Source organism: Anguilla anguilla, chromosome 1 (assembly GCF_013347855.1).
Source record: "Anguilla anguilla isolate fAngAng1 chromosome 1, fAngAng1.pri, whole genome shotgun sequence".
Classification (NCBI taxonomy): Eukaryota; Metazoa; Chordata; class Actinopteri; order Anguilliformes; family Anguillidae; genus Anguilla; species Anguilla anguilla.
Window position 1 is genome coordinate 81,019,939 of NC_049201.1, and position 13,703 is coordinate 81,033,641.

General features: G+C 40.6%; 1 protein-coding gene and 2 long non-coding RNA genes across 4 annotated transcripts in view; all 3 read left to right on the forward strand.

Moving 5' to 3' along the window:
- The window catches only part of LOC118227101, a 93,767-nt gene that overhangs the window by 16,374 nt on the left and 63,690 nt on the right, over positions 1 to 13,703 (forward strand). The gene's annotated exons all lie outside the window — the stretch shown is intronic.
- On the forward strand, positions 1,371 to 2,547 carry LOC118227315. The gene is made up of 2 exons (XR_004765239.1): positions 1,371 to 2,029; positions 2,490 to 2,547. It is a non-coding gene; the product is annotated as an uncharacterized LOC118227315 (long non-coding RNA).
- LOC118227319 overlaps positions 3,416 to 13,703 on the forward strand; it is a 48,164-nt gene continuing 37,876 nt past the window's right edge. The window contains exon 1 of the long non-coding RNA XR_004765243.1: positions 3,416 to 4,681. This is a non-coding gene — a long non-coding RNA (uncharacterized LOC118227319). The remainder of the gene's footprint in view (positions 4,682 to 13,703) is intronic.

Consider the following 13,703-nt stretch of genomic DNA (forward strand, 5'->3'; position numbering starts at 1 on the left):
TGATTCTGTTATTTCCATTTAGACCATAACATCTGATATAATTGTGTTATACAGTCACCTCTAAAATGGCGGGCACCCTTGATAATAAAAAGGAACAAGAAAGGCTGTGTAAAATAATACAGGTTGCATGTGAACTGCATTTTATGCACAAAAACATGGGAGACAAAATCTTTCATTGAAATAAAATGGCTGAGAAAACATCTTTGTAACAATAATGTGTGTGTATGTGTTTGTGTGTACATTTTTTTGCTCTATTTCAGGAGCAACACCTGAGATCTGTAAAAAGCAATCGCTGTGTGATGCTCCTGAATGTTTCGAAATGAGGGGGTCACCAGAACCAGGTTGCACCTCCACCAGTCAAACACATCTCTGCAGAATTGACAGAAGCTGCATTGAGTATAATTGTGATGCCGATTTAAGCTGCAAATGTAACGGACGTCCATTTGAACTGGCAGGTGAGATATCAATCTGATACCAGCCATGCTTTTCCATTCTGTTGGGCTTAGATGCTGTATCATTTCTGTTCTTTTTACTGGAACTCGTCTGTTAATGGATGCTGGTAATGGAAACATTTCTTAGTGGCAAATGTGCCTTTATTGTTCTTTCATTTTGGTTGGGATTCTATTAAAATGTGTCCTTAACTTTGTGGAACAATTTAAAGAAAGTTTATTTTTATTTATGTATTTGTTTGGCTAGTTCAGCAATCAAAAGAAACTTCCCAATAAGAGTTTATGAAGAAAAGGTATACATTCTTGCATTTAATTGGCAGTCATTGGCCATTAAGAACAACTGCTGATTGAATTCCAGCCTTTGTTTTTTTTTTCTCTTACAATGGTCAAAATTAGCTTCATATACAGCCCATATTCCCCATTGAAATGGCACATATTCCCAATATACCCAATATAATATCCTGTTTTTTGTCTTTTTTCCCAGACTTAACCAAATGCCCTGTAAAAGATGAAGAGAGTAAGTGAAGATATTATACGATCACCAAAATGATACACAGATCCACTGCACACATCCACACAATAGCATAAAATAATATGCAACACTTTTCCTATTATACTAATTCAAGGCAAAATATTTCAACAATTCATTTCTGTTTTATGTATAAAATAAATTACCAGAGTCATTTTCCTAATGCTGCATTTAAAACAAAAAACATTCTACAACTGGCACATTCCTTCACAACATATGAACAAAAGTTTAATTCATAACGTGGAACTGAAATGATGAAACACCTAGACCCACCAGGTCTATTTTGCCCTACAGTTGAAATGCCAAAGAACTTAACTGATTATAACTGTTGCAGGCATTTCCATGGAAAATGAGGTCCATGCTGAGGAAACCAAGGGCTATGAAGGTAATACATTCACATCTATACTTTACAAAGGGTGAACAATATTAAAAAGATGTGTGATTTGTTCTCACAACCTTTGTTCTGTATCAAAACTGCGGTGGGTATGCCAGTACGGAGGACTGGTACAAGAACCAGACAGTGCTTGTTAATTTTTCATAAACAGTGCTTAAATAAACAACAATCTTGACATTTTTCTGTAAACAGACAAATTTAATAGATTTGCTTTTTTATTGCAGACTACAGGGGGTAGGGGGCAGTGGGAATTGTGCAGAAATCTGGTGCCAGAGTGATGCACTGGTTGCCTGCTTTGATATATCAGGTGATGAACATTTAGTCAAGGGGAAGAGTCATGTGCAACAGAGCAAAGCAGTTGCTCTTATGCAGAGCAGCATACAGTAACCAAAAGTGCAGATCTTTTTGCTGGGAAAGGTCAACAGTATGTATGCCCACAATGTCTCTGCCACTGTACTCAACTGAAGTCCCCTGTGATTGAGTGCATAAATGTTTTTTTTGTTTTTTGTCCAAAGTGTGTTTTGTGGTATCTGACTGAAATGCCCTTGGTTCAGATTCCAGCATAACCCCACTGCAGATTGCGTTTGCTGTTCTTGCTGCCCTTCTTGTTTTTGGTGCCATTACATACTACATTTTGAAGGCCTGTCGAAAGCAGGGGTAAGCAATTCCATTCCTGCAGGGCTGGTATCTATACAGGTTTTCATTATCACCAGTTACACTGGCCAAATGTATTCACTTGTGATTTGGGGGGGGGGGGGGGGGTTGAGGGGCATGGATGTGAATGGTGTTTACATCATCTGATCCAGTGGTTCTCATCCTTTGTCCTGGGGACCCCCTGTGTATGCTGGTTTATGTTCCAACCACAAGTGCAATCCCAGAATTTTATCTTGTTCCTTTTTCTGAATTTATTTTCGTGTTTAGAGGGATTACTGTGTTTATCCTCTTAAACCACATCATATCTCAAATAGCTATGCATGCGATGTACCATGTTCACATTGTGCTTATTGTCCTGTATTGCAATCAGTTACATAAAAAGAAGTAGCGGTTTTCTTCACTGATCAAATTAAAAACTATTGAGTCAATAGGCTCCTAATTAGGTCCTTAATTCGTTGATCAGGCACAGGGAGCCACAGCTGGGAGGGACAGACCCACAGAGACAGCCCCAGGCACAGGACCAAAACGAAATGGAGCTGGAAGACAGGAATGATGCCTCAGTAGAGCCCTCCCCTCGGTCCGTGGAGACACAGGGCCAGGATGCCAGTGATGGGGCTGCAGGCCGAGGGGCTGAGGATGGGGATGGGGAGGGGGGTGAGGATGAGGATGGGGGTGAGGATGGGGATGGGGGTGGAGAGGCGGGTGAGAAAGGGGGTGAGGATGGGGATGAGAATGGGGATGGGGATGGGGATGGGGGTACAGAGGGGGATGAGAAGGGGGGTGAGGATGGGGGTGAGAAGGGGGGTGAGGATGAGGATGGGGATTAGGATGGGAGTGGGGATGTCTTATTTGTGTATAAATGTTAGAAAGTGGGGTTTGTTGTTTAATTTTTTGTTTAATAAATCACTCAAAACCAACAACCTTGGAGACCGTGGATGATTGCTGGAATGTGCGTCAAAGCACCTACTCCGGCACCTGTAGCGTATGGAAGAAAATAAAGTTCAAGAAGGTTTTAAGAACTCATCAAATTTAACAGATTTTAATTCTTTAACTGTAAATATATTTGACTTTCAACTGTGAAATTTTTTTTAATTTTTATTTATTCGCATTGAATTTTATAGTTTTGAATTCACAACTCAAAAAGTTAACCTCCCAACATTCCAATCTAAAAAAAACTAATGTTCCATTTTTCCAATGCCACAAATTCTGTTTGAAAGAGACCAATTCATAAAAATTAAATTCATAAAAATTCAGTTTTAAAACACGTACGGAATATCTGGGTACCTCAGGAAAAGGGGTAGAACGTGCTGTTTTAGTCCCACAGCAACAAAGTGAAGAAAAAAATCCTGAGATTACTATCACTGTAATATGAATGAGAGACGACCCTTGAGCTGAACCTGTAGAAACAAATAAATAAAACAGATCAACAACATTCATTTTCCAACCATCAGCATCACTGAACCAGCACTCCTGTATAACTGCACATGCAGTATATCAACAAAGCTGATTCTTACAGACATTCTCACCTGAGCTCTTTGCTGCTATGTGGTAGATGTCAGTTTGTTTCTCTCCAGTGTCGGGGTTGGTGTAGCACAGGTGGAGACTGCCTGACTTCCAGCCCGATGCTGGCTCAAGGACAGTGCTGATGCTGTACAGTTCATCCTCTCCCTGGGTGATGTTAGCCTGACTGCGCTCAGTCACAGTCAAATCATTCTCATTGGTCCAGAAGGCGGATGGCTGGGGGACCATCCAGAGGAGTTGAAGTGCAGACATTTCCCTTTCAGGGAAATACTGCCTAATATGGAAGGCTTTGCTGGTGAGGATTAAGAACCAGATATACAAGTCACATCCAAGCTGTATAAAGCAACAATGTCAGATGACTGACAATACAGTCCATTCATTTCTTGTATTAGTTCATTTAGTATTTGTCAATGAATACATTTGTTTTTCATATCTGGGCAGCTGCACCACTGCTCTTGAACAGTGTTTGAGATAATTATACTGCACAATATACTGTCCTAAACGGGGTACTATACATAATTTTAGTTAGCAACTGATATGATGAAACACCAGTGAATGGATCATGACCGTAAACAGGACCGTGTCTGTTGGTAGTGAAACAGCTGACCAGGATCATATGGAAAAGAATAAACATATTAACCCAGCAATGAATTGCCTGGACCGGTTGGTGTTGTTTGAAATGAGAGTAAACATATAGGCTGGGTGTGTCGTGTTTTTTCTGGTTAAACTTTCATTTGCATTTTGATGCTTGGTGGTGCAGTCAGACAATTTGACTACAGACTACAGCACCCAGGATCAGGAAGAATGGAGAGAACCAGAGGAGTGAGGAGAGAGCCAGCTGCTTCAGATCTGGAGCCATTTTCATTCAATATTTTGGGATGTATTTACAAGAAAATAGATCCACATGCTTCAGATCTGTAGCCATTTTCATCAAACCTTTTGGGAGAATCTTACCGGAGGAGAGACCTGCCTGCTTTAAATCCAGGGTTGTTTTCATCAAAGATTCAAGGTTTCTTTATCTGTATCCAGAAATAAATTTATTTTTCCGGTGGGAGATGCAGCTTTCCACAGGTACAATGGACAACAGAGCAACACAAATACAGCAATACAACACAAAAGACATCACAAGACAAGGTAAGAAAATAGGTGTAAGTAATTTAAAAGCTAATAAAAACACATTATTGGGAGAAACTTACTAGAGGAGAAAGCCACCTGCTTCAAGCCTTTTTCACATAAAACGTTGCAGATATGTGCTTAAAAAATATGGATCTGGGACTACACAAGAATATTCCAACAAGACCAAACCAACAAAATATAAAAATAAAAAAACATTTATTTAAAAAAAAGACATACAGACAACACTAATGCTACAGGAAATCTAATGGAGAGAAGGAAAAATGAATTTTGATCAAAGGAAATCAAAATGTCCCACTTAAACAGTAAAAGTATAATTATTATGCCAGTCCTCAAATATAGCCTATATGAAAAGTGTTTTCCAGATGAAACAGAGAAATTCATATTTTTTGCACTTTTGCCATGTTGGAACTGAATTGGCTGGATTCACAGATTATGTATCACGCAGAAGGATAACGCATGTGCACGCAGAGGTTTGTGCGGAAGAAGGTCCGGGCATAAGGTCACGTGAAGGTGAGCGGCGCTAGTTCCACTTATTATAAAGCTATTTGTTTAGTTATTTCTTTTTTCACTTTCATATTTGAGTGAACAACAGCATCGTCATCCTCTATTGCAGTGTTTTTTAAACTACGCATCGGGACCCAAGTGAGTGGTGAGTCCCGTAACGAGTCGGCTGTCAGCTAGGCTATGTTAGCCTGTGTGTCTGATGGGTCCCTTAAACTACTACATATTTCTAATTCTGGTTCCAATATTAGAGAAGTATTCATAATTTGGACCCCAGTATTAGAGAAGTATTTTTAATTCGGATCCCGATGTTTAAAAGCTTAAGTTCGTATTTCATGTTCCGTGTGTGGAAAGATTCGGAGGCCTGACCAGGAGGCTAATATGCTAATTGCTTTGTCTCTTACGGTTAGGCCGCTACTGTTTGTTTATACAGTTATTGATAAGATTCTGTCCATGGCACTTCATTTTTTAATGTAATTCCTTTTTCACTTCCATATTTGAGTGAACAACAGCATCGTCATCCTCTGTTGCCATGTTTTTTACACATCGGAACTCAAATTAGCTGGCATTGGAGGATGGTGCTGGAAGGAGTCAACAGTCTGCTAGGCTATTGTAGCATATAGCCGCGTTTCCACCTCAGGAACTTTATCCTGGAACTAGGAACCTTTTGAGGAACTCAGTGCGTTTCCAAAATACCGGAACCTTAGGGGTGGGGCGCAAGCGGTGAAAATTTCTGATTGGTCGACTACTTGCAGTGTTATTTGTTTTATTTCAACCGCCATGTTTAAAAATCTGCAGCCGCAAACCAATTAATTTTCATAATAACTTGCATGTTATGCGGCACAGTAGCCTAGTTTTGGTTATAGCCTGCCAACGTCTTTGAATTGTAACGTGTGCTCTTCTGTTCTTTTCTTGCTTTAGTATTCGTTTTATAAAATTCTAAGCATTCGTGCTGGGACAGCATATTAAGTACCAAAACATTCAAACGGATTAATTCGGTTGGTGAATATTTTCTTCCGGACTTTCTTTGTTAGCCCGTTGTAATTGACTCAAAACGTTTGATACAGTTATGTGAGGTATGTGGTAGTTCTGCGTAATTCACATTGGTGATACAGTAAAAGCAAACTGGAAATCACCTTCCGCACTTTTTGTCAGGGTAAAATAACAGGTTAATTCTAGTAATCGTCCCTTTAGCTTTTTCAGACTGCAATAATTTTACTCTGACATTCTTCAATTCCACAAAAGACCAGGAAGACTATGGACTAATTTATGGTGCATGGCTCGCATCTGGAGGGCTCACTTTGCTGCTCGGCTAGCAGTAACTTCGAAGGAAAGCAAACGGTGGCTGTACCACTGCTAATTTAAATTTTCACGCAAGTACGAGTTTTCGTTCTATTCTTGTCATTTTGCGATTAGCCTATATGGAATTGACGATGAGAAAGTAATCAAACAGCAAATTGTTTACAACGTGTGCATGTTTTCTGCTGTTGTTGCCAGTTATATTGGAAATGTGAATGCATTCTGTCGCCTCGTTAAAACATAATGAATGTGTTTGAGAGAATATATAAAACAGTTAAAATCTGACTATTGGCCTGTTATATCCTATTTGTTGCATAACAACGGTCCAAGTTCAACTACCAACGACAGTTTTGCTTGACAACAGTAAAATATGCCCAAACGGCTGCAGAAGAATATTTCAATTCCAGGTGATTAAATCGATAAAAATCAATAAATACAAAAGTAACCGTATATAGTCATTGTTGGTAACCCGTTGTATATAAGTGGAATAAACCCTTCCGGGCTGTCCCGGTTATTAGAAAATAATGTAGGCTACTTCGGTGGTAGTATGGGGTTACAGAAGAAATCATAGGACAGATGGACCGACGACAACGTCACTTTTTCATACGTCAGTGGGCTAATTTGCCTAATTTTCGCGGGACTTTAGACCGCGGTGGAAACGCAGACAACAATGGGCTGAAGGAACCTTTTAGTTCTTGGAAAAGTAGTTTTGGTGGAAACGCGGCTCAAGTGTTTGATGGGTCCCTAAGACTACTACGTATTTCTAATTTTGGTTCCTAGATTGTATGTTCATGTAATTCTTTATGATCATAGCTAAATATTTTATTAGCAACTCCAAATAAAGAACCCAAACTTTTTTTGTGTCCAGTTTCAAGTACTTTGATTACACCAGGCTATGTATACATTGTGTGCAATAAGATAGCTTGAGCTTTTACATGTAATATAAAAACAAGCAGAGACATTTACAGAACGTATACTTAATTGTATGATGAACAAAAGAAAATTAATGCCACAACATACGACTGTGCTGAAAGACAGCTTTGTACTTTCACAAGATTAAGCGCAAATTTTCTCTTGCAGAAGAGGAAGATGCTGATTTATTGCCTTCTCTTGCTGATTTCTTCTCAGCACATCAGTAAGGTTTGATTTTTTCTTTAAGTAATATTCAGTGGCTGGAGTTATAATTGAAACCATATAAGAACATTTTCTCATTTCAGTCAGATGAAATGTTTTCAATTTTTAATCCGTTCTCTGATTCAAAGTAAAAGAGGCTTGATGTTTCACTACATGAGACCAGGTGGTCCAACGGTGTGTCTCCCCAAAAGTTAAAAAATGAATCTTACGCCTATGGAATTGATTCTGTTATTTCCATTTACACTATAACATCTGCTATAATTGTGTTATACAGTCACCTATAAAATGGCACCCTTGATAAAAGGGAGTGAATAAGCTGTACAAAATAAAACAGGCCGTGAGAAACCTTTATGCTCAGTAACATGAGAAAGAAAATCTTTCATTCAAATACAATGAGAACTTTTTTTTTCAATAATTTGTGTGTGTCTGTCTGCCTGTGCTTGTGTGTGTGTGTATGTGTGTGTGTGTCTGTCTGTCTGCCTGTGCTTGTGTGTGTGTGTGTCTGTCTGTCTGCCTGTGCTTGTGTGTGTGTGTGTGTGTCTGTCTGTCTGTTTGTCTGTGTCCTCTATTTTAGGTGCAGAAGCTGAGTACTGCACTAAGAAATTGCCATGCAATGCCACTACATGCTTTGAAATTAGGGGAAGAACAGACCCAGTTTGCTACTCCACCCAGCAAACAGAAACCTGCAGTATTAACGGAAACCACGTTAAGCTGAAGTCTGATGTACAACTACGATGTTCATGCATGAAAAATGTTTCATGCGAACTGGATTGTAAAGGTTAATACCAGCCATATTTCTCCATTCTTTTTTTTTTTTTTGGCGAGTTCAGCAATCACTAAAACATGCAAATTTGAGTTTATGAAGACGTAATTCTTGCATTTAATTCATTGGCAGCTAAGAACAAATGGTGGTTGCATCCCAGCCTTTGTTATTTCTCTAACAATGACTAAAATGAGCTTGAAATATAGTCCAGATTCCCCTTTTGAAATGGCACATATTACCCATTTTAACAAATTGCTATAACCCGGTATATTACATCTTTCCTTGTTTTATATAAGGGTAATGTTCTTTGTACACTCTCCCTGTTTAAATAAACTAAATAAATAAAATAAAAATGAATTTTAAATATTCCAAATATTATATCCTGGTTTATTCTTTTCCCCAGGTATTCCTGTATGCTTTCCAAAAGATCAAAACAGTAACAACACCAACATGGCAGAGTCATCTGGTAAACTTTTGGATTTTTTGTGATTTTTTTGCATCAAGTTACCTGTTTGGTTTCTACCAGACAATAAATGCAAAAAAATTCCCTTGTTTTATTTCTGTGTTCAATTTTGGGATAAGTATTAATGACACATTATCTTTGTCTGTTAAAGATGAAATTTAAGTATAGCACAATCGCATGACCAGGCTTACAGTGTAAAAAAAACAATAAAATAAGCAACTGCAGCTCCCAATGCAGGAAAGATAGAGACCATCAGAGCTACTACCTTCCCTGGTCTCAGTGAGGAGGTAGATTTTCCCCTTTTTTGTAAATGGTAGTTTTTTTGTTAATCAGCGCTATTAATTTGTCCCCTGTGATTGAGTGCATAAATGTTTTTTTTGTTTTTTGTCCAAAGTGTGTTTTGTGGTATCTGACTGAAATGCCCTTGGTTCAGATTCCAGCATGACCCCACTACAGATTGCTTTTGCTGTTGTTGGAGCTGTTCTTGCTGCCCTTCTTGTTTTTGGTGCCATTCCATACTACATCTTGAAGTTCATTCGAAAGCAGGGGTAAGCAATTCCATTCCTGCAGGGCTGGCCAGATTTTCACTATCACCAGTTACACTGGCCAAATATATTCACTTGTGATTTGGGGGGGGGAGGTCGAGGGGCATGGATGTGAATGGTGTTTACATCATCTGATCCAGTGGTTCTCAACCTTTGTCCTGAGGACCCCCTGTGGTTGCTGGTTTATGTTTCAACCACAAGTGCAATCCAATAATTTTATCCTGTTCCTTTTTCTGAATTTATTTTCGTGTTTAGAGGGATTACTGTGTTTGTCCTCTTAAACCACATCATATCTCAAGTAGCTATGCATGCCATGTACCATGTTCACATTGTGCTTATTGTGCTGTATTGCAATCAGTTACATAAAAAGAAGTAGCGGTTTTCTTCACTGATCAAATTAAAAACTATTGAGTCAATAGGCTCCTAATTAGGTCCTTAATTCGTTGATCAGGCACAGGGAGCCACAGCTGGGAGGGACAGACCCACAGAGACAGCCCCTGGCACAGGACCAAAACGAGATGGAGCTGGAAGACAGGAATGATGCCTCAGTAGAGCCCTCCCCTCGGTCCGTGGAGACACAGGGCCAGGATGCCAGTGATGGGGCTGCAGGCCGAGGGGCTGAGGATGCGGATGGGGAGGGGGGTGAGGATGAGGATGGGGATGAGGAGGGGGAGGGGGGTGAGGATGAGGATGGGGATGAGGAGGGGGATGGGGGTGGAGAGGCGGGTGAGAAAGGGGGTGAGGATGGGGATGGGGATGAGGAGGGGGATGGGGGTGGAGAGGCGGGTGAGAAAGGGGGTGAGGATGGGGATGGGGATGAGGAGGGGGATGGGGGTGGAGAGGCAGGTGAGAAAGGGGGTGAGGATGGGGATGAGAATGGGGATGGGGATGGGGGTGGGGAGGGGGATGAGAAGGGGGGTGAGGATGGGGATGAGAAGGGGGGTGAAGATGAGGATGGGGATTAGGATGGGAGTGGGGATGGGGAGGGGGGTGAGAATGGGGATGGGGGTGAGGATGTGGGTGATGATGGGGAGGAGTATGGGGGTGGGGGGGTGAGGATGGGGGTGGGGAGGGGTGTGAGGATGGGGATAAAGATGAGGATGGGGAGGGGGATGGGGGTGGGGAGGGGGAGGGGCATGGGGGTGAGGATGGGGGTAATGATGAGCATTGGGGTGAGGATGAGGATGGGGAGGGAGAGGGGTAGTGGCAGTGTAGGAGCCATTTTGCAGGATTTTTTTCTGGTTTGTAATTAGTCTAGTCAGATTTATGATTTATAAGTTTGTTAGGGCTTTTATTTTGATATTCCTGTTCTATTTTGTGTATAAATGTTAGAAAGTGGGGTTTGATCTGGAAAAGAGGGTCTGGGATTCAGACCTGGGACCTTCATGAGGAAGGGTTACTGTGCTACCTGCTGCCCTGCATCAGTAACGTTTGATTATGCGGGAGGACAACACATACTTTGACAAGTACGTGAATATTACGATTCCCGCTGAGTCCGGGATATATAAAAATAATATTTTCATTATTATTTTGATTTAATTATTTTTAATTATGTTTCACTCTGTTTCTCTTTCATGTGTGATTTGGTAATGGCATCAGTGAGTACAGCAACGTAGAAAAAGAGAGTAGGGCAGAGCAATGGTTGGTTTGTATGTAGTTATAGGCATAATATATTGGTATAGACATGTGTACTGGAAGCTAAAGAAAATATAAAATGTCCTGAGGAGTTTTAGCGACAACAGCAGCAAAAAAATGGTGTGTAATGCTCAGCTTTGCCATGCGAAGAACCATCGGCACGTGTTTGAGCTTTTCTCGCCATCATCTGAATTAAGGGACTTGAACACAAAAAAAACTTCATAGAAGGGGCACATTGTTGATAAAATTATGTTCTCAAATAAGAGTTTTTATTCTTTTACATCTTAAAATAAATTATACAATTTAAAATTTAAAAGAGTAAAAACTCTTATTTGAGAACATAATTTTATCAACAATGTGCCCCTTCTATGAAGTTTTTTTTGTGTTCAAGTCCCTTAATTCAGATGGTGGCGAGAGAAGCTCAAACACGTGGCGATGGTTCTTAGCATGGCAAAGCATAGCATTACACAGCATTTATTTTGCTCCTGTTGTCGCTAAAACTCCTCAGGACATTTTATATTTTCTTTAGCTTCCAGTACACCAAAACTACCTGGCTGATGACTGCTATGTCCCCATCTGGTGGTCATGGTTGGGACTACATAAATGGCCACCATCTAAAAAACTACAATCCCCTGGAGTCTGTGTGCAGGTCTGCACACCTGAGCATAGACATGCATATTTAACTAGACTGGCTGGCACGCCTTAAGCTTGTGATGTCCCGGAAGTAAGCCCGTACTGCACTTGTTGAGGGCAGAACATTGGAGCTCCCAATAAATTAATGGGGAATATTAGACTTTTGAAGTCAAAATAAAACAATTCAAAATTCTCGATGGTATTCATACGGTACGTTTCATATGGAAAGCGGATTGAAAAATATGCATTATGTAATAAAATATACACATTTTAATAAATATTATCCGAAGACTTCTGGACCAAAACAGCCATTGTTCCACAAACTGCAACAAATAATGAAATTCATGATCACAAAAATGGACCGATGAGGTTTATTTTGGTTGTTAAATCATCTTGGATGCATTTTTTTTTATGAAGAAACTTTTTGAGTTAACCTTTTTCCAATCCTTTGACTAAATTAAAACTATACTTCTTTGAAACCCTGGTTTTGTGTACTTCTTCACAGCATTTACACTACCCATGCCTGACACCCTGACAGCCAACCTCTCACGCACGCACACACATACTGTACACACATTCATACATACCGACACACACATACAGATGCACACAAATACAAATACAAACATATACACACACAAACTCATATTTTACATACACAAAATATTACATCAGAGATTATTTGCACTATTTAGGAATGGTTGAGACACTGTATTTGTAACAGTTTTTTGTGCCATTTTGTGCCGTAAAATGTGAAATGTGATAATACTCTGCACCAATAATAATCTGTCACCGGCACACAAACATCTCTCTCTAGCGATTATTGGTTCTCCACACTGGACTTTATCTATGAGAAGCAAACAGGCACCCTTGCGAGGAGCCATACTGTCATGTACGCTGTTCCTGTCAAATGGCTGAAGCGAAGTGTGAGCTTGGCTAGTATTTGGATGAGGGGCCTCCAGGGAAAACTAGAGGCTCATTTCCATTCCATTTCCATATTCTATGTGTCCTTGCCTGACCCGGAACTCGATCATGGCCCGCCATGTTTAAGGACATTAGAGTCCCTTAAGTGCTCGTTGAAGGAGCCAGCAGCAGGAGCTAAGAAGCTCCCAAAGGATGCTTGAGCAAGGGAACATGGGTGCATCCTTTGCGGAAGTTTCGGAAATGGGTGACGTATAAATGATTGACCTTTGGATCCACCTCCCCCTGTCTGCCACATCTGTAATTGAGGTGGCTTCAAACTGACACTTGTCTGAACAAGGACGATCCATTTGCCTATTACATGATTTCTCGATTCCTCTGTCCTTACACCCTTCCCTAAGTTGCTGCTGGAAGTGGTGTTGGTGGGCTAGTAGGGAGTCATCCTCTTTAAACCCCAGTGCAGTGATGGGGACACTGTGCTGTAGGAGACATCGTCTTTCGGATAAGACGTTAAACCAAGCTCCGGACTCACTGCGGTCATTAATGATCCCAAGACACTTATACCAAAGAATAGGGGATTCCCTGGTGTCCTGGCCACATTCTCAACCTGGCTTCTCCACCTGCCGCCTAATCAACCACAGTTTAGTTGGAAAAAAATATATAAAAATTGTTCTCCCTCTCTGTTCCCTTATCACTGTAAAAAAAAGTGCTTTGAATTTCAGGAAACAAGTTGTTACGGTTGCTACTCAAGCACCCACAAACATAACGAAGCCGACACCAAGGTTTCCCAAAAATAACCAAACTTTATTTTATCACACATACAAAACAACAAAATAGCTGCAAAACATAAGATAAAATCAAGACCCGGCCATGGTCGAGAGGAGAGGAGAAAAAGCCCCCTCCCTGAGAAGCTGATTACTCACAACATCAGGATACCTCGATGGAGAAGACAAACTTTTATTCCCCTCGCAAAGCACCCCCAGAAAGCTCCCGGATGAGCCCCCACTTGTCACAAACCGGGCCGCACGGCCGTGACAAAACAGGGAGACGCACACGACCAAGCCAATTAACAAACAATTTATTTAAAGAAAAAGTGTTGCTGATTACACTCTGCCACGCCCATCT